Source organism: Sinohyriopsis cumingii, chromosome 9, assembly GCF_028554795.1.
Source record: "Sinohyriopsis cumingii isolate HCF-2022 chromosome 9, ASM2855479v2, whole genome shotgun sequence".
Lineage (NCBI taxonomy): Eukaryota > Metazoa > Mollusca > Bivalvia > Unionida > Unionidae > Sinohyriopsis > Sinohyriopsis cumingii.
Genome location: NC_142969.1, coordinates 37,178,244 through 37,205,633, shown reverse-complemented (window position 1 = coordinate 37,205,633; position 27,390 = coordinate 37,178,244). Strand labels below are relative to the sequence as shown.

General features: G+C 34.6%; 1 protein-coding gene across 7 annotated transcripts in view; it reads left to right on the top strand.

The window, feature by feature from the left end:
• Positions 1 to 27,390, top strand: part of LOC149791563 (uncharacterized) — a 119,506-nt gene that overhangs the window by 5,086 nt on the left and 87,030 nt on the right. The window contains exon 2 of one of the 7 annotated variants that reach the window (XM_089970102.1): positions 26,366 to 26,434. The exons of the other annotated variants lie outside the window; for them this stretch is intronic. The gene's annotated coding sequence lies outside the window, so the exon portion shown is untranslated. The remainder of the gene's footprint in view (positions 1 to 26,365; positions 26,435 to 27,390) is intronic. 7 annotated transcript variants of the gene reach the window in all.

Here is a 27,390-nt window from a genome sequence, read left to right as displayed (position 1 = left end):
TTCAGGATGTTGACATACATGCCTTAACACGGCACAATCTAAATCAAATCACCACTGTCTAGGTGAAATTTAGATTTGATTTTAATCAAATGGAAGCTTTGCTAAAAATAAGATTCTAAACCTGTCGTGTTTTGAGAAAACACAATTTTCAGTAATCTTATAAAAATTAAAAATTTAATTAAAAAAATGCATTGTATACATGTAGTATGCATAAACGGTAATCTGTAATAATTGGAACTGATATAAGACTATTCCTTGGGCAGTTTAAAAAGCAGCGATTAAAAAAAAAAGAGGTCAAAGTTTCACATCAACTGTCTGACAATAGAACGGGGGGGGGGGCTATTGACCCCCCCCCCCCTTGCCCCAATGTGCGACCGCCCATTTGACGTGCCTTTTCTCCCTCTGATACGCCTTATTATTCCCCCACGACAAGCCCCTTTTGCATATTCTGGTCAGTTCTGGCTAAATTGCAAAATAGCTAAAGTTTTGATTTAAGGACGCAAACAATAAAGCCGGTGTGACTAATGAACATAATCCTTATCCTTGCATTGATCTTGTGAAAAGGACTGCCCTTCGGACATAATTCAAAGAAACCATGTTCGACAATGTGTGTATGTGTAAGCACCAGCAATTGATTACCAAATAAACGATGCCTATTTTGTTGTTACTTACGATGCCATGGACTTCATTTTAACAGTTCAAATCTGCAGTCACAAGTTACCGTACATGTGGCAACTGTTTTTCTCAAGTTTTATGCCCCACCTTATTTCCTTAGGTTTAAGTCTTAATGCATGTAACACTGTTTGCTGAATAAAATATTTATTCAGAATTAGTTCTTTAGAGCCACATATACTGCATGGTATATTTTGTTTTATTCCTTGTAATTTATTCATGGTATATTAAACTTTTCATATACGGTAGAGGAATGTCAGGTGTTAACTGGCCGAGTTTCTTTGGCGGAAATGGAGATGCGATTTTCTTTGCAGAGAAAATTTCAAAGTGATCATTCATTTAAGCTAATTGGTGACAATTTTATTCATTTATATTTTTTTACGTTAGTACTGTTGTAGTTGTTTAAAAATATCTGAAATTTACTTGAATAATGTTTAATCTTCACATTCTATTATCTGAAGAAGAAAAAAAGAAGAAAAAAACTGTTGTATATTAATTATTTCGTCCAGTGCCGGATTTAGACGTGTGTGCATGTGATTTGAATTTTTAACATAGCTTTAACAATTTTTCAGTCATATCGCTACGATGTCTGCAGTCTGGCAGTTTAGACTGTGGATTGCATACATTATATTTATAAATGGTTTGGGGTTGGGTTTTTTTCTTCTGACAAATGAAAATTGACAGACATAATGTAATAATCGGGACTTCGCTGCGCAAAATTGAGAGATATTACGAGATCGGGAGGTAGATGAGGAAATACCCTCAAAATCGGGAGGTTTTTCTCCCGGCTTGAGAGTTGACAGGTATGAGCTGTCCCGGCTTGTGGGATTTCATTCAGGACTTTTAGCTTATTTAAGTCACCAGCCCGGGACCTGTGCCTAACAAATTTTTTTTAGCACTTACCAGTACAGTACATAAACTATTATATCAGACTGCAGATTCAACTTTTGAATGTGCAACCCAAATGTGGTCTCCTCTCTGCCTTGCTCGCCAATGTTTATGTTTGTATTCGAGGACTGGCTAGTATAGCGTCACAGTACCACGTGATCTGTCGTCTCATCAAAACTCGGAAAAACTCGGCAATTTACGGAATCGTGTTATCTTCCACGCAATATAATCACTACCCGCTTACGATATTTAATTTATAAACATTGCAGTCGAATTAAAATCTGTAGATAATTACATATGTAAAAGGAAAATTTTGATTTCTATTCTCCTTTAAGCCCAGTAAATTAATCCATTTTAATCACGTACAGTGCTTGATTTGAACCATCTAACTGGAATGCAGACTTCCTCTACGAAATGTTACGGCAGTTCAGCGATCATTTTTAGAGGATAGGTGGAGGGAGAAGGCGTGCGAATATGTCTTCAACATCAATAAATATTTAAATAATACAGAATATTAGATGTGGAAGTTCATATGCAACCGGTATTAAAAAACAAATATGCGTAATCAAATTGTTTCAATAAAACGTGGTTAATAAATACAAATTTTAGAACACTGCCTAACTGCAATACATTCAAATACTATCTATCGATACTTGACTCAGTGTTATATATATATAATAAAGTCCCATTGTTTATGAAGATGTTCTTAGCTACACAAATATTAATAGTGTGTGTGTGTGTGTGTGTGTGTGTGTGTGTGTGATTAGGAATTTTAACTTAGCTTTATCAATTTTCCAGTCATATCGCTACGATGTCTGCAGTGTGACAATTTATAGTGACTTCTAGCACTGGGGCATCATGTGCCGCAGTCATGTAGCATGATGTCCCACCCAGTCACATTATCCTGACACCAGGCCGACCAGTCCTAACACTAACCTCTTAAAGGAGGTTAGTTTTAGAATCATTATTATTTCCCACGTTATTATTCATATCAGCAATAAATTAAATTCAGTTTCTATTGACGATTTTCAATAAATTATCAAACTTAGAAAGGGCAGCACAATTACTTGGTTATCTCCTTCAACCGAATTTTTAAGGATTTGTGTGTTGTGACCATTATATATATATATATATATATATATATATATATATATATATATATATATATATATATATATATATATAAGCGGAACACTGAGTCAAGTATCGATAGATAGTATTTGAATGTATTGAAGTTAGGCGGTGTTCTAAAATTTGTTTTAATAAGTGTACATGTTGTTGATTTGTAGTTATATCAGTATTCGAGAGCAGAGCGATATTTGCTTAAATCTATTATGCCTTTTACACAAGCTATTGATTGGAGAAAATTGCATAGTGGTGCCTATTTATACAAAGATTAAAAAGATTTGGCCAATAAAGCACACACACGGGAAGTTCTTTTGAATACAACTCGTACTTGGACAAGACTGACAAAATTTCGATAACAGAAAGTTTGAATTGGGATAGAAAGAGAGCTGGGATCTATGTCAGTACTTTAGTGTTCAGTTCCCAAATGCATGAAGAAATAACAAATCATTTGAATAGGTGTAGAAAAAATCTTTTTCTTAAAGATGTAGAACTTTCTTATATTATTACAATGAATCACGTTTCTCCCCGATTCGATATTAGAACTCACGAGTGCACAGATATGGGAATCAACAATGATCGAATAACAAAATGCACAAATGCGATGAATATCTGAACGAAAAGTAAAATGTAAGTGTTGCATGTCGGTGAACACTTGATAATCGCGTATATTATAAAATAAGATTTGCAAATGAATCTGCTTGGGATTCTCCTGTAAATTGTGTACTTACCGGACGTCATCAAGCACTTATTTTGGGTACTGTTAAGCCCCAATAAGTGTTGTTTTATGTTGTTGCTACGTAACATGACGTCATGGCATGTCTATCACCTTAACATAAAAGTATCAAACTGCATCCACAGACGAAGTAAATAGATGTTCCGAAATACAGTTCAGTACTTTGCATACGGTTAGAATTTTAAAGAAAAAGAATTTCTTCACTGATTATGCTGGCTATTAAAAGATCCTTGTATACCTCGTATATTGTGTTTAAAAAAATATAATATCCTTTATGTTGGTGTAAGATTGATGGTTGTAATATTTTGTTATAGGGTATACAGCTTGGCCTTACTTCATATGTGCAACTATCCAAAAACTACTAGCTCCGCTTGCTCTTTTCACTTCCCAGACATCGGAGCAGCCATTTTGTTTGGCTGGATGCACAATTTCAAGTACAAAATGAAAAGAATTCCCAGCTAAAGTAATTGAGAGTAGCACAGAGGTATGAAAACATTCCCTTGTACATGTTGGAAATGTAAACACCACTCACTCTTATGGCAGTAAGTTATGTATATATATATATATATATATATATATATATATATATATATATATATATATATATATATATATATATATATAATGACCCATTTTGTTCCACTTTCAAAAACTAATATTGTCTGCTTTTTCAAAATTAATTTTCCTTATTTAAATAAATCATACAGTTTGTGTACTTTAGACAAGTAAATTTCATTTCTCACGCACATGGAAGCAGCCACGTCAATCAACAATCTACTATATATAGCGCGTTGTTACCCTAACACCATATGCAAACATTCGCGGGTTTGAACCCCGGCCGAGTCATACCAAAGACTTATAAAAATGGTACTAACAGCTGCCTCGCTAGGCGCTCAGCATTAAGAGGTCAGTTTTAGGACTGGTCGGCCTGGTGTCAGGATAATGTGACTGGTTGGGACATCATACTACATGTCTGCGGCATGATGCCCCAATGCTAGACATCACTATAAACTGCCACGCTCCAGACATCGTAGAGAGATGACTGCAAAATTGTCAATACAAATCTCACACTTAAACAAATAATTTTCAGTCACAATACATGAAAGTTGCATAGAAGTATTATAACATTCTCTCCTCTTTGTGAAAATGCACTCAACTTCGCTTTATATCCGCCCCCCTTTCAGAAGTACACAAAAATTGTGGATTGTAACCAAATCCTCATCCTGCTCACACCATTTGACCCCCTGCCCCTCCCCCCTTTATGGATTTTCTGCTTTGAATTTTGGGGCAGAAAAGGATGAAAAATCGACGAACACTTAACAGCAACATTGCATGAACTGCTGGCTGAAAGTTTTGAAAGTTTGCTATATTTCGTTTCAAGAATGTGGCAGATTTCAACTGGAGGTGGCCGGCGTCTCTAGCGAAGCGCGACCATCACTTAAATCGTATAAAATTCGAATCCAATTTTCTCTCTTCAGACTTACAAATATTCACTTTTGGTGAAAGCTATTTAAATACAATTTGTTTTCTTTTAAATTTAACAAATGGGGTATATAATAAATAAATAAAGTATACTGTTTTTGCTGTGTGATATTGTGGTCTTGCCTGAGGTATGATGTACTTCGTTCTCCCCCCGTTGTGCTTTAATCTCGCCAACAATGTGCTTGTAATGTTAAATAGTACGGACGCCACAGAAGCACGAAGGACAGAACTTTCGAGTCCAGTGTACTTCGGGCAGCGCTAAAATATTCAAAACTACAGTAACTCTTAATCATTTATTGTACACCCCATTTATTAAAAATTAAATTGTATTTAAATTGAGTTTGATGAAATCAAAGTGAAAACACATATGTTTGAAGAGAAATATTGTTTTAATTATTTATGTTATCAAATCGAACACAAACACATATTATATCGTGACGTAATTTTGCACTGTTGCGACATGATAGAACTACTTTGACGCCATGTTACGTTGCAAAAATTTTAGTTTGGGGCCTTTGAGTCCTTAACTGTAAACGGGATCAGCCATCGCATTGCATTCGAGGTTATGGATTGGCATATATAAATAATGTATAATTGTGTATGGATATACGGATGTTTCTAACACAAATAAAACTTATACATTCCTTATATGATCGTTCTCTCAGGCCCGGACCTAGGATGTGCGGGGCCCAAGACAGCAAGCGATGAGATGGGCTCCCAAGCAAAAAACTTGCATTGCGGAGTTGATTTCCTGAAAGCGCGGGGCCAAATGCGGTTGCCTCGTTCGCCTTGCCCTAGGGTTGGGCCTGCTCTCTCTCTCTCTCTCTCAGACGAGCAGATGTTCCATGTCCTATTAGCACCTGGCGAGGAAACTTCATTTCATTTGTTTTAACTCCATTTCTATACCTCAACAACTTTTCGTTAGTAATCTAAACGGTATTTTGCATTGTTTTTATTTAATAGGCTTCCTTTTAATTTTGTTCTAACAACCTTCTTACGACCTCGGTTTAATCCAGAATCGCGGTGGCTCGCTGGTTAGCCGTTCCAACTTGGGACCAGATAGACGCGGATTTAGATCATACCAAAACCAAGCTGGGTTGGCCGCAGTGGTGTACCTCGGCACGACAAAACTCTTGATGTCTCTCATATACACGTTTAAACACCAATCAATCAATCATTAATCTAGGGAGGTATTTGCAAATCACCAAACTAAGCAGGTCACTACGAAAGGGTAATGGATGATAAAACCTGTCTGATATCTCCGTGTGTGTTCTTCATCTTGTATGATATTTTTTTTAACAACAAAACTGTCTCTTTATTTCATGTCGTTCATTTCCACCATCCTTTTTCTAGGGTTAGTTGTTAGTGGATGGGATGGAACTGAACTTTCTTTGGGCTTTTTGCATGATTCCTATTAACGACCAAGCTAAAATAAGGGCAAGATTTGATGTTATCTTTCAGATATTTACATCAATAAGTTTTAGAGGCAATCATATATTTCAAATGAAAATTTAAATATTGTCTTTGCCTACAATTCAATAGAAATTAAAAATTATTTACTGAAATTGGATAATACGAAAAGTAAAAATCTTGATTATGTGCCAATTTTATATGACTACTTTCTTCCCTGTGGTTCTATGATCTGTCTTGCTAATTTACTGCAGTTAAATAAGTTTTGTGAGCAAGCCCTGATGCATTCCCATAGCCTCATCTTATAATCAATTCTCTCACCTTATCGCATTCAAGGCCGACATATTACCAGCCATGAAAATGGTTGTTATCCTAAATTAGAGACACCTGATACAACCTATCGACCTAAATTATTGCCCAATACAGACAACCGATACAGCCTGTCAACCTAAATATCATATAATCTTAAACATTCTTAATTGCGTATCATTATTGACAACATTTTTCAGCCTGTGCCATCTTGTTGCCTACTGCATAATCGGACATGTTTGCCACACCGTATATATTCAAGGGCGAGACAAAGAGCAGACAACATATATCCTGATCTGCCATCATATAATGCGCCCGGAAGATCCGGGTCTATGGTGTTTGTTCTACTCATTAGTATTAACAAGCCACATATACCCAGATCTGCTGGCCCATTATGCGACGGCAGATCTGGGTCTGTAAAGATTTGCAGTTGGATCAGCTTATATTATGGTAGCTATTTTAATTAATTGAACTCCACAAGGCACACGTTGACCACAGAAGATCATTTTTGTATCTGCAACTTAAGAAGTAAAATCATTGGACGAAACACTAACATTGAACAATCGGAATATATGTCAAATTATGATAATATTTTGGTGTACATTTTTACACTGCTGACAAGATTTTTTTTGTTTATTTTTTTACATATAAAATCCACAGATTTGAAGAAGTAAAATAAAAGAAATGTATATTTTCCAGACCAGATCTTTGGATCAGCAAGAAACCTATTTCTGGAAAAATATAGTCCTTTTTTATCTGTGGGTGAAGATATTGGAAAAAAACAAATGTATGTATGTATGTATGTATGTATGCATGTACGTACGCACGCACGCACGCACGCATGCATGTATGTATGTGTGTGTGTCTGTTTGTGTGTGTGCATGTATTCACGCATGCATGTATAAATACGCATTCTGCTGTGCAATGAGTTTTGCTACAACTAAGTGATTTCATTACTTGAAAAATCAAGTACATAATAAAGCAAGCGACTTTATTTAATACACTTTATTCTTAATGCAATTCCGTGTATTGACCATTTAAACAGTATCTACTCACTGAAAGATGTGACCGATACCTTTGTAATTCCTTCAGTTATTTTATTATTATTATTATTATTATTATTATTATTATTATTTTATTATTATTGGTATTACATATTTGTTAACTTTTGTAATATGAGGGATATACGTAGCATTAATAAACACCTACATTTATATTCCTAATAACTTACTAGTATTTTAATTTTATGTTTTAAAACTTTATTTAAGTCACAACTTTCAAATAAAAATAAAACAAGGGATAGAAACGAGTAAATCCAATGATTTTAACGACTGAAAATAAAGTGTTGACTCCAATGTAAAAATTATTAATTCGATCAAACGTTACAGCTTTTCTTCCTTACCCTTTCTGGTGATCGATAAAGTAAGAAAATTATCCTGTCGGTATCGTAGCCATGAGTTAAAAGGTTGTTTGCCATATCAGTTAAAGTATAATTTGCTAAATTAGGGATAATTAGGACTGTGTTATCATACGGATTTGAGTCTATTCAACACCTGCGATATTCCTTGTTAGTATGACATGTTTTACACATTCAATATGAGAAAGCATAGATCTCTATCAATCAGTTTGTACCTAATGCTAATGTAATCTCTCACCCGGCGTAAATTAATTGTAAATTGATAACACATGTGAAACTGACACCAGTTCAATCGATGCAGTTATGGCTAAATATTATTTAGCACGGTATCGCTCTAAGTTTCTGCAAACTGTCATTTCTTTGCATGTGTGTACTTGTGTGTGTGTGCGTGTGAGTGTGCGCGCGCGGGGTTATGTGTGTGTGTGTGTGTGTGTGTGTGTGTGTGTGAGAGAGAGAGAGAGAGAGAGAGAGAGAGAGAGAGAATGTAACCAGCCTAATCTCTTCTCGGTAAAATTACATTGCAATTGACTTAACCTCATTGTACCGTACACTAAGTACGCACCAATATTTTATTATATGCTAGAGTGTCGCCATGGACTTCTCAGTTTAATATAGACAATTAAAATGTATCTGTACGATGCAATAGATATTATTTAGAGTTAACAAAAGTCACGACATGTCCCTCCTTTCTGCATATTGTCCCTGACAACATGCAAAGGATATATAGAGAACGTCACTGAAAACATCAAACAGTGTATAGAGAACGTCACTGAAAACATCAAAAAGTGTATAGAGAACGTCACTGAAAACATCAAAATGTGTATACAGAACATCACTGAAAACATCAAAAAGTGTATAGAGAACATCACTGAAAACATCAAAACGTACATAGAGAACTTCACTGAAAACATCAAAAAGTACATAGAGAACTTCACTGAAAACATCAAAAAGTACATAGAGAACATCACTGAAACATCAAAAAGTACATAGAGAACTTCACTGAAAACATCAAAAAGTACATAGAGAACATCATTGAAAACATTAAAATGTACACAGACAACATCACTGAAAACATTAAAAGATGTATAGTGAACATCACTGAAACATCAAAAAGTACATAGTGAAAATAACTGAAAATATCAAAAAGTACACAGAGATCATATATAGAGAAAATCACTGAAACATCAAAAAGTACATAGAGAACATCACTGAAAACATCAAAATGTACATAGAGAACATCACTGAAACATCAAAATGTATATAGATAACATCACTGAAACATCAAAATGTACATAGAGAACATCACTGAAACATCAAAATGTGCATAGAGAGCATCACTAAAACATCAAAATGTTCATAGAGAACATCACTAAAAACATCAAAATGTACATAGAGAACATCACTGAAAACATCAAAATGTATATAGAGAACATCACTGAAAACATCAAAATGTATATAGATAACATCACTGAAACATCAAAATGTACATAGAGAACATCACTGAAAACATCAAAATGTACATAGAGAACATCACTGAAACATCAAAATGTATATAGATAACATCACTGAAACATCAAAATGTACATAGAGAACATCACTGAAAAAATCAAAATGTACATAGAGAACATCACTGAAACATCAAAATGTATATAGAGAACATCACTGAAATATCAAAATGTACATAGAGAACATCACTGAAACATCAAAATGTGCATAGAGAGCATCACTAAAACATCAAAATGTACACAGAGAACATCACTAAAAACATCAAAATGTACATAGAGAACATCACTAAAAACATCAAAATGTACATAGAGAACATCACTGAAAACATCAAAATGTATATAGAGAACATCACTGAAAACATCAAAATGTATATAGATAACATCACTGAAACATCAAAATGTACATAGAGAACATCACTGAAAACATCAAAATGTACATAGAGAACATCACTGAAACATCAAAATGTATATAGATAACATCACTGAAACCTCAAAATGTATATAGAGAACATCACTGAAATATCAAAATGTACATAGAGAACATCACTGAAACATCAAAATGTGCATAGAGAGCATCACTAAAACATCAAAATGTACATAGAGAACATCACTAAAAACATCAAAATGTACATAGAGAACATCACTAAAAACATCAAAATGTATATAGAGAACATCACTGAAAACATCAAAAAGTGTATAGAGAACATCACTGAAAACATCAAAATGTATATAGAGAACATCACTAAAAACATCAAAATGTATATAGAGAACATCACTGAAAACATCAAAATGTATCTAGAGAACATTGTGCAAACCGAAGATAAATCATATATATATGGAGGATTCCCCACCATTTGATATGCATTTTTCATATATATATGGAGGATCCCCCAACATTTGATATGCATTTTTCATATATATATGGAGGATCCCCCACCATTTGATATGCATTTTTCATACATATATGATTTATCTTCGCTTTACACAATGTCCTCTATATATGCTATATATAGGTATCATTATTATTCCTTTACAAAACTTTTGTAACTTAACAATTTTGACGTCATTATAATATTAATTACATGATTATTTATACGTGGAGAAATTAACTTGCACACACACACACACACACACACACACATATATATATATATATATATATATATATATATATATATATATATATATATATATATATATATATATATATATATATATATATATACCACATTTGTATGCATAATTAAAGTTGTAATGTTGAAATGTCTAGATAAAAGTGTGATGTATTAGTAACAGGTATCGTCACTGGCCTAAATGTATCCCCTAGATCTCTATTAATTACTCTCGGTTTTTTTTATACATTGCTATGGAATAAATCGAACGATAAAATTAAACGATCTACCATACCACTAGACATTAAGAATGGTGGCTTAACCATGATCGATCCTGATTTATTCGAAAAATCTTTCAAGATTTCATGGCTTAAAAGATTGGTCGTGTCCAATTCTAAACGGGAAGATCGATATAAGGTATTCCAACACATATCAGTATAAACGGACACAATGTATTTAAATACGATATACAAAAGGTGATCTGACACGATACATATCATCATTATGAATCGATACTAGCATTTCGACACGATATATTATATATTATTTTTTATATATGGATACAAGATATTCCGACACGTTATATATCATCATTATACATTTATAACAAGTATTCCGACACGATATATATGATCATTACACACGGATACACGGAGTTCCGGCATGATATATGTCATCATACATGGATGCATTATATTCGGACACGATATATGTCATTATTATACATCCCTACAAAGTATTCCGATCAGATATATAACATCATTATACATCGATACTAAGTATTCCGACACGATATATATCATTAAAGATCGATACAACTGCTCTGATAACTATTTTAAAAATAAACACAATTAAACGTATTCTGTGTTTAGCTCACATTTAGAACTTAAATGTTTTATGTAATCTCCACACTAGAACCCAAAATATTTTGTACTGCTACAAAATAAATGAGCTAAGAGAAAGTATTTTCTCTTTTACCTTTTGCCGCCATTAGGGACTACCCGTGACGTCACAAAGTCGATGTCTGTATACAATAGTTACATCTACCACTCAGTTATATAACTCACGGTTACAGTACTTCCATGCCGAACATTACAAGCAAATTTACTAGACATGTATTGCTGACGCCGAAGCAAAAATGGGATCCAGTTAGTTTAATTTTTCCCCAGATGAAGTATGATTTATTTCTTTTCAAGAAATTGTTCCTGGTATCACATCCTGGTGATTTTACTTTCATCTGGGTCAGATATCTTCAGAAGCTGAAATCCTTATTGGCAGAAAGACCCACCCACACACCAAAATACTTGAATTAATAGGCATATATAACTTAAGGTTTAGTGTTTTTCCATTAAAAAATTTATACGAGTATTTGACTCAACACCATTCTTTGATGTAGTCTTTATAACAATGAAGTGTACGCAAACTGAAATTGCGACAAAACGAGCAATTTGAAGATCGTTACCACTTCAATAAACACGGTATATATACCAAATGTTCTAAAGTTTGAACCAACAAATTTCCATTCACAAAAGTTTTTTTTATATCTACATTTACATTTTCAGTGTTTATGAAGCTAATGTCCGTCTAATACGAGAGTGATAATTGTTATGAACTTTCCATTTAAAATAATAGGGCAATGTTACTTTATAGGAAACGTTTTCAAACGCCATGAGTGCGAGTCGGACTTAGTGGAACTATCATTTACGAACTTGTTCAGGTCGGAGGTGGTTATATATTTCATTAAATACGGTAGATGCCATCATTCACTAGCAGTTGCCGATATACCTCTAATCCAACTGCAGTCAAGTTAGAAATCGATAGGACGATTGGTTATTTATTTTACTAAACAGAGTGGATATCATCATTCACTTGGAGTTGCCGATATATCACAAATCCAAATGCAGTCCATTTGAAAATCCATAATACGCTTTTCCATTTTCATCGTAGCAATAATATATAATAAAATAAAAATTTATTAATTCAAGAAAATAATACAATAAATGCAATAAAATGAAAATCAAATAAGACCAATCGCTCCTACTGAATTTATGTTGACACCTTTATATAAGAATTACCTTGAAAGAAGAAGCGTGAATAAAACTGAATGTATATTAAAACAGGGTGAGAATACCTGGTGTATATACTCTTTTGAATTTGGCAAATTTATGCGCCGTCATTTGAAGTAGACAGATTTGACATACAGTTGTTTGAAAGGTCAGAACATTGGCATGAGTATCGGGATGAAAGAGGATATAAAAAAGTTTGTTTTAATAGCTATCCGTTTATATTCTTCGCAAATGACGAACTATTTGCTGTATTATTGTGATTATACATCTTAAACGATGAATGTTCTTAAACATCTATTATATATATATATATATATATATATATATATATATATATATATATATATATATATATATATATATATATATATATATATATATATATATATATATATATATGCGTTATATATATAAAGTCAGCATGTTTTGTTAATACAGGTTCTATCAAAAGTTAAAACTACTTCACAAATTTTAACGGTTTTCACGATCTTTTAGTACCTAAACAACACATTTGAAAGTATTAAAAGAGAGTGCCTTGTATCCAAGAGGTTTTATGTTTGACTGATCTTTCATATATAGAACAGCCTTAACCTTTCCATGGAGGGTTGTGAGAACCGATTTTTCATCGTCCTCTTGTAGAGCTTGATAACCACGCAAGCCAGTCTGGTGTATCAGTGTTCTTTGGAAAATCACTTAGTTCACTTTGCATATAACAAGCTGTGTATTATCGTTATTCTTCCGTGATCAGTTAGTAGGGTCGTACATTATATTTATCACATAGATGGTACACTTTGCCTATAGTGTGTGCAGTTTCATATTTTTTATTTTATAACATGTGAACATATAACACTGTATGTGATTCTGATTGGTCCAAAGAAGCACATGAAATGATTGTGCAGTATTCTTTTTATTGATTGACTGCGATTGTAGGAAAATATTTTTAACCTCGCTTTTGTTTTGTTTTCAATTAACATTTTGGCGGTCATTTTTCAACTCGACTCAAGAAATCGATTATTTTAATATTTTGGATATTTTTTAAACGTAGCTTAAACAATTTTGCAGTCATATCGCTGCGATGTCTGTAGTGTGGCAGTTTATGTCTAGCACTTGGATATCATCTCGCAGACATATATCATCATGTCACATTATCCTGACACCAGACTGACCAGTCATAACACTAACCTCTTAATGCTGAGCGCCTAGCGAGACAGGTGTTAGTTCTATTTTTATAATTTTTTGGTATGACTCGGTCGGGGTTCGAACCCACGACCTCCCGCATCCAAGGCGGACGCACTAACCACTAGGCCACCGGAGCGGTCCAAGAAATGGAATTGGGGGTAAATGGTCTCGTCTGTTTGAATATGGCCAATTACCACCGCAGGGTCTTGTTCTGTCATGTATAACATATATCATGAAAAATGGTTAATACCCCAAGACTAGAGCAAAACAACAACTATAACTAAGAGAATTGCTCACTTCATGGCGGGTGTGTAGGGTAGGGTTGGAGTGGGTCAGTAAATCTGTAGCATGGAATCCACCCTAAATACAAGCGTAGTTTAAATGCTAACTTTGCAGAGGTAAATCGACTCGCCTTTGTTCACAGAAGAATGTGGAGATAAACCGGTCTCCAAAATGACAGAAGTTTTTCCAACCACTGCATATTTACACGCTAAATATGTGATGCAATTCCGACTCAAAATGAAATTTGTTTAAATATTCTGTTGGCTGCTGTTATAAGTCAAGTACTGCAAATATCCGGTCACAAATACATTACATTAAATAGGGGAATTTCTGCATCCAGTAAACCTTCTTTCACATTAATACTGCAACAGTGTAATGTTGTGAAAGTGACAGGTTACGTAAATATGGATCGTCTACTGCACTCTAACGAGTTACTGCATCAAACAATGCGACATCACGCGCATTGTACATTCTGTGTTGAAAAACGATTTTGTCTGTGTAAAATGTTCTGTTTATTAGGAAGGACGCTGGACATTATTCGACTCGTTTCATAAAGTCAATATTAAATTATTAACCATTTGAGATCCTTTCTACGTACTTAAGCAGCACGATAAATCCTATGCCTGAATACATATGACGTAACAAAAATGCTTGACGTCAACATAATCTGAACCATATATAGTAAAAGTCATACAGGTCACATATGCACATTTACAGTTCTTAAACTAAATAGAAATTGTTGTTTTAAAATATAATACTAATTTTGCTTAACCAAAGTCTATATTCATTTGTGATTATTTAATGATCTGTATCTGAACTGTTATCAAGAAACTTTCAGACGAAAATTATCGATCACCATGGACTTTTACAATGGTGGCCATGTACTAGACTTGATTAAGAAAAGAGCAAGTCGAGTCTTATCGTCCTAACATAGGGGAGTACAAATTTGTTTATCAATATGCGTTTCTTTCATTGTGATATCAAAGCGCGCGACAATCAATCCGGATGTACTGCATCACACCTTTAGTTTGATCTCGTCCAAAATTGTCCACGTACTATTTATTTATAGTTCAACATTGATTTTGCCTGATTTTTCGGGGCGTGTAAATAATGACATTCTGCTGCACATACTTTTCGGGGCGTACAAATAATGATCTTCCAAAGGAATATGGATGTGTGAGGATACAAATAAAGTGAATAATTGTTATTTAATGGCACGTAGAATCAAATTCTAAAAAAATAACACGATTACTGAAATAGTGTTGAACGCCTAAATGACCTCTACAACTTTTACTGTAGATGATGTATGTATGTATATACGTGTCCATCGATCGATGTATGATTAATCCGTGTATTATCGTTATTATTACATAATCTATTAGTGGATAAACAATTACATACCAAATACATACAAAAAGAAGATTTCCAATAAGCGGATAGATATCTATTTGTCTGAAGGATCGCAATGGCTTCGTGGTTAGTGTGTCGGACTTTCCACCCAAAAAGTGCGGGTTAAAATAATATCATCGGGTTTAACTAGGTCAGTTAATCTTCATGTTTTCATGTGACGTCTATTTATTTATATATTTATCTATTCGTCCATACGTCTTTCTATATTTATATATCTATTCCGGAAGGTATAAATTATTGAGTTGCTAGTGGATTCAAACTGTATAATCACATCCACAATGACCTTGCACATTCTCAAGGGTTTTAATGAAGAGTATTTGAAAGAACTTTGCCTGAGAACATTTTTATCATTAAAGTAGGTACCTCACTGCTTTTTGTTGTGTTGTTTTTATTCCTATGGTTGTTTGTTAGTTTTTGCACGGGTTATTTGATACCTGCAAGAGTAAAAGACTCACAAAGCTGTGGCAAGAGGTCATTATTTCGTTATTCAAGGTCTGTTTTTCTGGTTGTTTTTATTATACTGACGGGTGATAATAATTAACACAGCTTTGAATTGGTTTCAAACAAGATAGATGAGCCACATTTTGGGATGTCATATCAAGAATTACCATGAATATGTCTATCAAGTTTGACCTTGAAATGTAATATACCCTAGAGTAATGGACTCATTGATTGATTAATTGGTTGGTGTTCAAGGGCACATCAGGACATACAGATGCGAGTAAAATGCCCTGCATAAATACACACCACAGAAGCCAATCAGGACTGGTCTGGCTGGTGTTCCGGCGCGTAACTCACTGACTGTGAATTCGAACACTAAACGATTGAGCTATCACATGTTATGTGTCAGTTTTACATATCTTGCATCCATACTATATGAGTCATTTTGATTTATCTTGTTTTTAAGACTATATCGGTTATTTTACCAGTCTTGTTCTGAATGCGATATCAGTCAATTTTACCTATCTTGTTATAAATGCTACATCAGTCAGTTTTACCTATCTTGTTATCAGTGCTGCATCAGTCAGTTTTACCTATCTTGTTATCAGTGCTGCATCAGTCAGTTTTACCTATTGTGTTATCAGTGCTACATCAGTCAGTTTTACCTATTGTGTTATCAGTGCTACATCAGTCAGTTGTACCTATCTTGTTATCAGTGCTACATCAGTCTTTACCTATCTTGTTATCAGTTCTACATCAGTCAGTTGTACCTATAGTGTTATCAGTGCTATATCAGTCAGTTTTACCTATCTTGTTATCAGTGCTGCATCAGTCAGTTTTACCTATCTTGTTATCAGTGCGATATCAGTCAATTTTACCTATTGTGTTATCAGTGCTACATCAGTCAGTTTTACCTATCTTGTTATCAGTGCTACATCAGTCTTTACCTATCTTGTTATCAGTTCTACATCAGTCAGTTTTACCTATCTTTTTGTCTGTTCTACATCAGTCAGTTTTACCTATCTTGTTATCAGTGCTACATCAGTCAGTTTTACCTATCTTGTTATCAGTGCGATATCAGTCAATTTTACCTATCTTGTTATAAATGCTACATCAGTCAGTTTTACCTATCTTGTTATCAGTGCGATATCAGTCAATTTAGCTATCTTGTCATCAATGCAATATCAGTCAATTTTGCCTGTATAGTTATCAGTGCTACATCAGTCAGTTTTGCTTATCTTGTTATGATTGCGATATCAGTCATTTTACCTGTATTGTAATCAGTGCTACATCAGTCAGTTTTGCCTCACTTGTTATCAATGCGACATTAGTCATTTTACCTATCTTGTACCGCTCCCGTGGCCTAAATAGTGAGAGCGTCCACCTCGGATGCGGCTTCGAACACCAAACGAGTCATAAGAAAGACATAATAATGGTACTATCTGCCTCGCTTGGCGCTCAGCATTAAGAGGTTAGTGTTAGGACTGGTCGGCCTGGTGTCAGGATAATGTGACTAGGTGGGACATCATGCTATCATCCCCATCGCTATAAACTACCACACTGCAGACATCTTAGCGATATGACTGAAAAATTGTTACACCTACCATAAAAATTCAACACACACACACACACACACACACACACACACAGAGTCATCCCGCCATCATCACAAAGTTTCCTAAAATGTCCCAATATTGTTAGAAATATGGCTACTCAATATCGCTGTTTTAACCCGACTCTGAACATTGGATTTGTAGCGTCATGCATTGAATTTCAAATGAGCACTTGATCTTTTGTTGCATTAATTCTGTTTTGGGTTCATCCGGACTGTGAGAATCATACCATGAGGGTCTGGACAGATATTATATGCTTCGGAGAGAGTGACAGGTGTAATGTGAAGTTGTTTGCATTTGCCACACGTACAGTGGAGAGAATGTTGGCATACCTCTATGATACATTTATGTACTGTGCTAAAATTTCTTAGGATATTGTACTTGTGAAAATTGTACATGATCTAAGCAACATAGCTAACCAAAATGACTACTCCCACGTGCTTGAAAATCAGCAAGAACTAGTGTGAAGTACATTATGCTTGGCAGTTATTAAAATAAGGAAACGAAGTTTGCCAGACTAGACAATACCAGCTTTAAAATGTACAGTGAATGAATTACCAAGTACATAAAATGTAAAAACGTTATTGGCTCCATCTTTTTTTTTTTAAATTACGATTGACCTCTGAAGTCCAGGAAGTGAAAATAACAAAGCGGAGCTAGCATTTTTATGAATGATACACATCTGAACTAAATCCAAGTTGTTTACTCTATAATCCACACGACACAAAAAATCATACATTAAAATATATGGAACGAAAAGTTCCATTAACAATAAGTAAGATATATAACGTCTTTTTTAAATAGCAAGTATAACCAAGGAGGAAAAACTTCGAAGTTATTTTTCTTTTAAAATCTAACAATATGTAAAATACATAACTGTAGAGCACTATCTACAGGGAGTTTGCTTGCGAGTGATAAGCCTACGCGGCTCAATACAACGTTTGTAACAGGTATGTGTAGGATAGAATTGATAATTCTTGTCCGTATAATAATTTGCAAGGTAAAAACGAACATTTCCTTTATCTCCAATTCACATTAGTACGCAATACATCGTTTAACGATGGTTTTTATACGTGCGTTGTCCGTCCATCGCTGTTGCCCATTTCGTTTCTGTAAAATAATTTAAGTTATCTACCGTCTACCATTATACAATTTTGTAAACGGTATGCATCTGGGGAAAACCTATTGACTTCTGGTGCAAAAGGTCGAAGCTATAGGAACTGAAATGAGGAAGAATTCCACACAATAATTTGAGGTGCGCATCTGGTACATAGTATGTAAAAAGCTAACACATGAGATAAGAAATACACCTACAGATTTGGGAATAAATGGCCAAAAGATCAAGACTCAAAAAGAGAAAGGGTTTACACACATGATGCCATTTTTAAAACCTACTTTTATCAAGCATTTAGGATCATTTACATTTAACACAAGAAATATAACAATTAATTTGGGGTCTATAGGTCAAAGGTCAAGAGAATAGAAACTGAAAGAAGGAAAATATTTTACATAACTTAAGTTCTATGCCACATGTGTTATCGAAACTTTCTAGATGACTTGCATGAACTGAAAGGAGGGGAACAGTTCCACACTTTAACTTGACGAGTATATCAGACAGAAAACCCAATGTTTGTCAATAGTTAGCATTCGAGATAAGAAAGACACATACAGATTTTTGGATAAATGGTAAATGTCAAGGTCACATTTACTTTAGGAATACAAATGGTTTCCACGCAACAAATTTTTTTTTGAAACCTACTTTGACCAAACTTTATGCATTTGCATTTGATACAAACAAAGCGAATTATCTATTTTGGGGTCTAAAGGCTAAAAGTCAAGGTTACAGGGGATGAAAGAAGGATGAAGATTTTTAAAAAAAACATCTTCAGTTTTATGCCACATGCCTTGACTAAACGATGTAAATGGCATTCATTTGTGACAAAGGAGACAATCATTTATTTAAGAGTTAAAAGGGCCATCGGTCAATGTCAGATGGCCTCCAAGGAAGAAAGGTTACCGCAAAATAACCGTGTCCTGTGATACAGGATATGACTAGACATAATGGATGACTTGCATTGAGATATGACAGGCAACCATCGATAGTATAGTTAACAGGTGAAAAATACCGGTCATCTAGGCTTAAAATGAACAATTGATTCCACATTTAATGTTCTTTATCTTTCACCTTGGCCAAATTTAGTGGGTTTCTTGTTTTTAGTAAAGGAAAATACATACTGACCCCGGATTGAAAAAGATCAAGTATCCAACCAGTGAGAGAGAGAGAGAGAGACTTACCTGATAAAAATAAATCAATAGTTATCACCTAGCAGACTTGCAATGTACCGTTTACGATATTCTTGCTATGGATATTGAAGATTTAAGTTCTTGTTGATGACTAAGTATCCTTCTACACTTATTATCTGTAAACAAATATGACCTTAAAAATAAACACCGAATGATATTATACAATTTCGTTTATGTGGGGAAAAGGGTTGTGAGGATTTCACAGATTCAGTTATTTGGGCAAAGGATGTGAGGATATAAAAAATTAATTTCTGTTGGGAAAAAGTGTAAGGATTAGACAGATGATTTATGCGGGAAAGGAGTGCGAGGATTTCACAGATCATTTATGTGGGAAAGGAGTGTGAGGATCTCACATATAATTTATGTGGGAAAGGAGTGTGAGGATTTCACAGATCATTTATGTGGGAAAGGAGTGTGAGGATTAGACAGATGATTTATGTGGGAAAGGAGTATGAGGATCTCACAGATCATTTATGTGGGAAAGGAGTGTGAGGATTAGACAGATGATTTATGCGGGAAAGGAGTGTGAGGATTTCACAGATCATTTATGTGGGAAAGGAGTGTGAGGATTTCACAGATCATTTATGTGGGAAAGGAGTGTGAGGATCTCACATAACATTTATGTGGGAAAGGAGTGTGAGGATCTCACATATCATTTGTGTGGGAAAGGAGTGTGAGGATTTCACAGATCATTTATGTGAGAAAGGAGTGAGAGGATCTCACAGATCATTTATGTGGGAAAGGAGTGTGAGGATCTCACAGATCATTTATGTGAGAAAGGAGTGTCAGGATTTCAAAGATTCATTTAAAATTTTATGATGTAATTTTTGTGCGTCGATTGGATATTGAAGGCATGTCAACTGTTGGCTTGTATAATGTCGAGTAGGCGCCTGAGTCGGTGGAAGGTGGAGGAAATAACCGACCTTAAATTGAAGACCGTTTATCCTTCCTTTGTCTGTGGAGTTAGGACTGAACCCGGAAACAGAGAGGTGCAAAGCAAACGAAATTGCAAAAGTTTCTACAACTCTTCGCCAGTACTTACTAAATCCGGATTATGGACAGAGTCAATATGGTCTCAAAAATATTTATGTAATTAATTTTCAAACGTCTTTAATTAGCATGAACATTCAGCATTTAACACCAATGTCCATATCATTCGTGCCCTTGTTTATATCCCCGAAATCTAGATACTTTGATACTGATCATTAAGGAGATAAATGCTTTGATCCCGACGCATTAGAGTTCGTGATGTTATTATACTCTCCGACCGTTCGTCCGTCAGTCTGTCCGTAACACCACTAACTCTTGCGCGAATGGGTGGATTTATTAACCAAACTATATACTGGTTGTTTTCTTGCCCACTTAAAGGAACCATTTACAAACAAGGTGTCATGCTTTTGGTAGTCTCAAATTCTCCTTGCAACGGGTCAAAAGTGAAATGTCCAAAACTCTCGATTACAGTAACCATTTCCACTATATTATTTAACCAAGCTTTAGATGTGCAGTCATGTTATTAAAGCAGATACAAATTTCACGTATTTTGGGTAATAACTATATGTAACTGTCAATGATGAGATGATAATCAAGGGCAGTTGATTGTGATGAAAGACAAATGGTCTAAAATGAAATTATTTCAAATTCAGCTTCGTATCATGAAAGGCATGGGGATCTGAGATATCTTGTTGCTGAGATGGTTGGGTCTTTCATTAGCAAATGCATCGGGGAACACATGAGTGCTCATATCTTTCCTTTTCTTGCTTTAAACATATTTTTTTTTGTAAGAAAGTCATGAAGCAGTTTTGTCATATATTAACTCATACACAACATCAGTAGGCTGTGAGGACATGACCTCACCCACCGGTAGTGATCTCGAAACTTGCCATAGGTTAGATAACTCTTATCTTTGCATCTTTGCCCTGTGTGTAGGCAAAGTCTTATGCTAACGCAGTGCATTAGTCATTACTAAATAAAAATGCGAAAGGAAAAGCTCGCCTGAGAACAGGTGTGTATGGTTAAGTATTCCAATGTTTTTGCTGTTTCTTTTTCTTTGTTTTGTGCAGGATAACAAAACCTGGTTGTGAGAGATCAAGATTCATTCCAGTAGCTCGGCTATCCACGCCATCAGTGGAAATCTTATCCCTGGGCTGGATGTTTCTATCCTACCCACAAACCGGATAGATTATATTACTAGACTCCTGCTTAAAACTACTGAGCTACCTTGTTTAGAGTCCTGTCTATAAAATGGTATTAGATGGGATACGCAACTGAAATCCTCTTAATCAGCCGTAATACATTCAAAATCTATATATCGATCAAAGAGTTAGGCGTTATTATAAAGAACTTCCAAGTCCAGGATAGAGTTGGGTACTGCTGTAAAGAACCATCAGAGTCTCATATACAGAGCTCGGCAATAAGTATAAAGAACACGCAGTATTTAGGATACAGAGTTGGGCAATACTTTAAATACCCGTATGGTGTTGGAGACACAGTTGGGCAATACTATAATGAATTTGCAGAATTTCATGCACGGAATTGGACATCAGCAAAATGAACCCGCGCGGTCCAGGATACAGAGTTAGGCAATAATGTAAAGAACCCGCAAGGGTCTAGGATATAGAATATAGCAATACTGTAAAGAATTTCCGTGCTGTCTGATGCAGAGTTTGGCATGGCAATAAAAAAACACACACTGGGTCCAGGATATTAAATTGAGCAATATTACAAAGAATCAGCAGGGTCCATGATATAGGGTTGTACAAGATAATAAGGAACCCACAGGGTCTAATATACAAAACTGGGTAACAAAGAATCCGTACGGTGTAAGGTACAGTGTTGGGCAATACTGTTAATAACTCGTAGCCATGAGAACGCTGCATGCCGATGATATTACAACAAGAATCAGATAAAGTTGCGATTCATAACAATCTACTAAATGATATGCTATTTGGTGTCAGACTTAGTTGAAAAGAAATTTTAAAAAATAATGAAAAAAAGAAAGAAGAAAAGACATGTGAGGGAAAATAGCAAGCAAACCACCCAGGAAATAAATAAACTAGCAAGGAAGCAAACAAGCGAAATGTAGGAAATGATCAAATCAACTAACGATCAGTAACGAAGAAATTACAGGGACCCGTATGTAGTTTGTTTACTTATGATTTCATATATTTCTACGAGATTCAAGCATAACTGTTATTTGCTAGCTGCTAAATTTTCAAAATAATATAATTCTATTATTAACTAAGAATATTTGGGGAATCAAACATTATCTGCACCGCTTGAATAGTTGTCTACTTAACAGGAGGAAATCATATAACATTCTTGGTAGCCATGTAATTTTACTTCACAGTGGAAAAATCAGGAACTCTGATTTAAATTCTAAGTAAGAGTTGTGATGAGACTTTTAAAGAAAGCCGAGGGTTGTCAAGTAATTCATTTATCTAATCCACGAACATGATTTTTGCATTAGGAGTTCAAATCGTGCGGAACCGAATTTTGTTTTCAATTGAAGACGGGGTTTATACAACTGACACTTCAAAATTGTGAACTGTTGTGAACCCCATACAATTTCAAAAACCTTAGGAAAATAAGTTTATGTCTGTAACTGATATTTTCAATCTGTTTTAGGCGAGGCATCAGTTTGGCGGAAAACCTGATTATCCAGCACTTGGTATAATGTCTTTAAAAGAAAATAAGCCAATACATTTCATAACTGATATCCTTTTATCTGTTATTTTTTAGTTCCTTTTGAAGTATGCCATATTTACGTTAAGAAGGCTGAGTTAAAAAGCTGAAACATATCATGTACCTGATTTATTTTATTATATATATTAAAACATTTATGATAAGATATGTGTTTAAAAGAATAATATTATCAATAACAAACGATGAAATAAAGAATGGATTGTGTGGGGGATTGATTTGACTTTGATAATGTCTGTATCTCCATGGGAAAGCGTCATCTGGTCAAAAATATTTTAAAAAGAAGTTTTAGAAGGCTTGTAGACTGCGTCTGGCTGGTAAATATATGTGCATGAAATTCGACCAAATTTCCCACATAAAATGAAAAAGGAAGTAGCTCATGATAGCAAACACCACTCCTTTCCTACAAAGCAAAGCAGATAAATTAATGTGGAATTCCATAAGTATTGGTGTTTCCAAGAAAGGATTGTCTCAGAATTGTGGAATCTATGCAAATATTTGCACATCGGTACATTGCTTCATTGTCTTGTAATAGCAAAATAATGCATCGTATCTGAGACCGTGCCAGTAATGACCTTGCGAATCACAAGGGACTATTCGCAATACAAGGGTTTGCATTAACAACTGTACAAGAGCTACTCAAATCTTGTTCAAAGATCGAAATATGCACTTATCTAGGAGATAATGTCATCCCAAGAGCTTCTGGGCGTTGTAATATTCAGCCAAATATCCCTCTTAACGTTGTTAGTTTAGATTATTTTATGCTGTGAAAACAATTTGATAGCCAGGACATTCTTATTTTTGATGTCATTGCGGGCAATTTTCATTTTAAAACCGAATTAACAAGTTTTGCCGGTAAAGTTAGGTTGTTTTGTACCTTATGGAACACATACGTGGTGGCTTATTTTTGTACACTTAGTCACGGAGTTTATTCAGTGGCTTTTAACTAAATTCTCTCAGAGCCTTCAAGATGTATTCATGTTAGATTCCTCTTTTTCATGGCATGTGCATAACTTTTAAAACGTACTCATCTCACGTTAGTCTTCCTGGTATATACATTTCTGAAATTAGAGGAATATAGCTTAATGTACAATATGAATTTAGAATTATTTCGTATATAACACACGCAAAATGGGGTGTGTGTATGTGTGTTTACAAGACCGTGTGATACTTTCCTTTTTCTGTTTTAATTTGCCTGGTATGTATGTATGTATGTATGTATGTATGTATGTATGTATGTATGTATAGATGGATGTATGTAAGTATGTATGTATGTATAGATGGATGTATGTAAGTATGTATGTATGTATGTATGCATGCATGCATGCATGCATGTACGCACGCACGCATGTACGTACGTACGTATGTATGTATACATGTATGTATGTATGTATGTATGTATGTATGTATGTGTGTATGTATGTATCCTTGAACAAAGAAGTGGCACGTGGTGATCAGTGTATGAGTGTGTGTTTGTGTGTGTAGGAGAGACAGCATTAAGTATTTCAATGAGGGATTGTATGGTTGAGCAAAGACGCGAACATTAAATTTATTCAACAATTTTATTATTAAATTCTGAAATTGTCTTAATTCAATCTGATCATGATACGTTTATTAAAACCCACGTGCTTTAAATTTGATATAATCCTAACTTCAGACATGATATATGCGATTTGACGGATCAACTTCAGATATTACATATCATGCTGTTTGACGGATTAACTTTCAGATATTACATATCGTGCAGTTTGACGGATGAACTTCAGATATTACATATCATGCGGTTTGACGGATTAACTTAAGATATTACATATCATGTTGTTTGACGGATTAACTTCAGATATTACATATCATGCGGTTTGACAGATTAACTTAAGATATTACATATCATGTTGTTTGACGGATTAACTTCAGATATTAAATATCATGCGGTTTGACGGATTAACTTCAGAGTGCTTTTTACTGCCTTTTACGAGGGCTTGAAAAAATGTTTTATTTTTGCTTTTGTATGTTTTCAAAGATTGTCCACAAATAGTTTATGCTTTGTAGAGCCATTGTTCTAGGAGAACGCTAAATCGTGGAGTGAATTTATTATCAATAATTTCTAAAAGCTTTGCTGCATTGAGTTAAGCTCCTCAGATACAGAAATTAAGCAAAATGGCCTAGTAAACAGCTGATGCCTATTTTTGTTTTGAACATGTTTAACATGACATTTGCCTTGAGTGTTCAATATCTCGTCATTTGCATTGCAATATTAAAACATATATTGGTCAAACATACATACATACATACACACACACGCGCACGCACGCACGCACACACACACATATATACATACATACATACATACACACATGGTGATAATATTTGTCCATTCTTTCTTCAATAAAAACATGGTTCGTAAAGATGTGTAGTTAAATTTCGATAATTTGCCTAACATATCTGACCACGTGTTTGTTGATTTCACTTTTCACTGAGTCAGCATCTTATGTCTATGAGCAATTTTTGCTGTAATGAATATCTTGCTTATTGCCCTACCTCAATCGGCACGTAGAGTAAACACTGGTAATAGAACACTTGTGTTAATTAAAGAAAGGTAAAAATACATAGCGAAATATATAACATAAATTATGTAAAACAGGTGACAAGAGGTACATCTTCATACTTATTCATGGATTCAAAACACGTATTTATACACATACTTTTGTTTTCTAGGAATGGCCGAAAGAAACCCATACCAGATTGCATACAGATCAAATGCGATGTTGTCATAAGTGCACATAAGTACGTAGCCTTTTAAAAGCCCTAAGAAAAATTAATTACTGACGGAAAGCCTCCATGTGTCCGATATCACGTCATTAGAAGAAAAGTGTTTCATAGAAACTATTTGGGATTTTTTTTTTTGTCGTTTGCAGTAGCATTTATGGATTAAATGGGCAGTTAAAAACCTTCAGGAGCGTAAGTGAACATATCATATTTTAAACTGATTACTTTGCGTGCAACTTCAGGTACTTCTCTCTGACTCTACTTCTTATGACCCTCAACCCTCGTCCCATCTTTGCCAGCCCAGTTTCCGATATGGTAACCCTATATACACCTTGGTGGATCGATCAGATATTCCTATGCTTTTGTCCTAGCGACATCTACTGGTTTTCCTCAGTTGCCTCCCTTAACATGTAATGCCAAGTAACCAAGAGCGTGTAATGCCCGGTCTTCTTTATTCTTCAAGCACAGCACAGCCAGATCAGTCCTGTTTCATTACAACAAACAATTTGTTGATTCAAGTTATTTCATGCCTACTTTTGTTGCAGTTAATTCTTGACTTTAATTGTAGACCTCAGTATGAAAGTTAAAGTCTTAGAGTCCCATGAAATGGGCAACATCTTTTGCATAATAACTCTATCTCAAGTCAGTTTGTACATCAGCTGTATCCAATCCGTATAATTTGCCGATTAATTCTGTCCAGTGCATATAATTTACTTATTACCCTATATCCAATGCATATCATTTGCACATAACCAGTAGCCATTTCATATTATTTGCACATTAACTCTAGCCAACGGTTATCATTTGCAGATTAACTCAAGGCAATCCATATCATTTGTACATTAACTTAAGGCAATGCATATCATTTGCACATTAACTCAAGGCAATGCATATCATTTGCACATTAACTCAAGGCAATGCATATTATTTGCACATTAACTCAAGGCAATGCAAATCATTTGCACACTAACTTA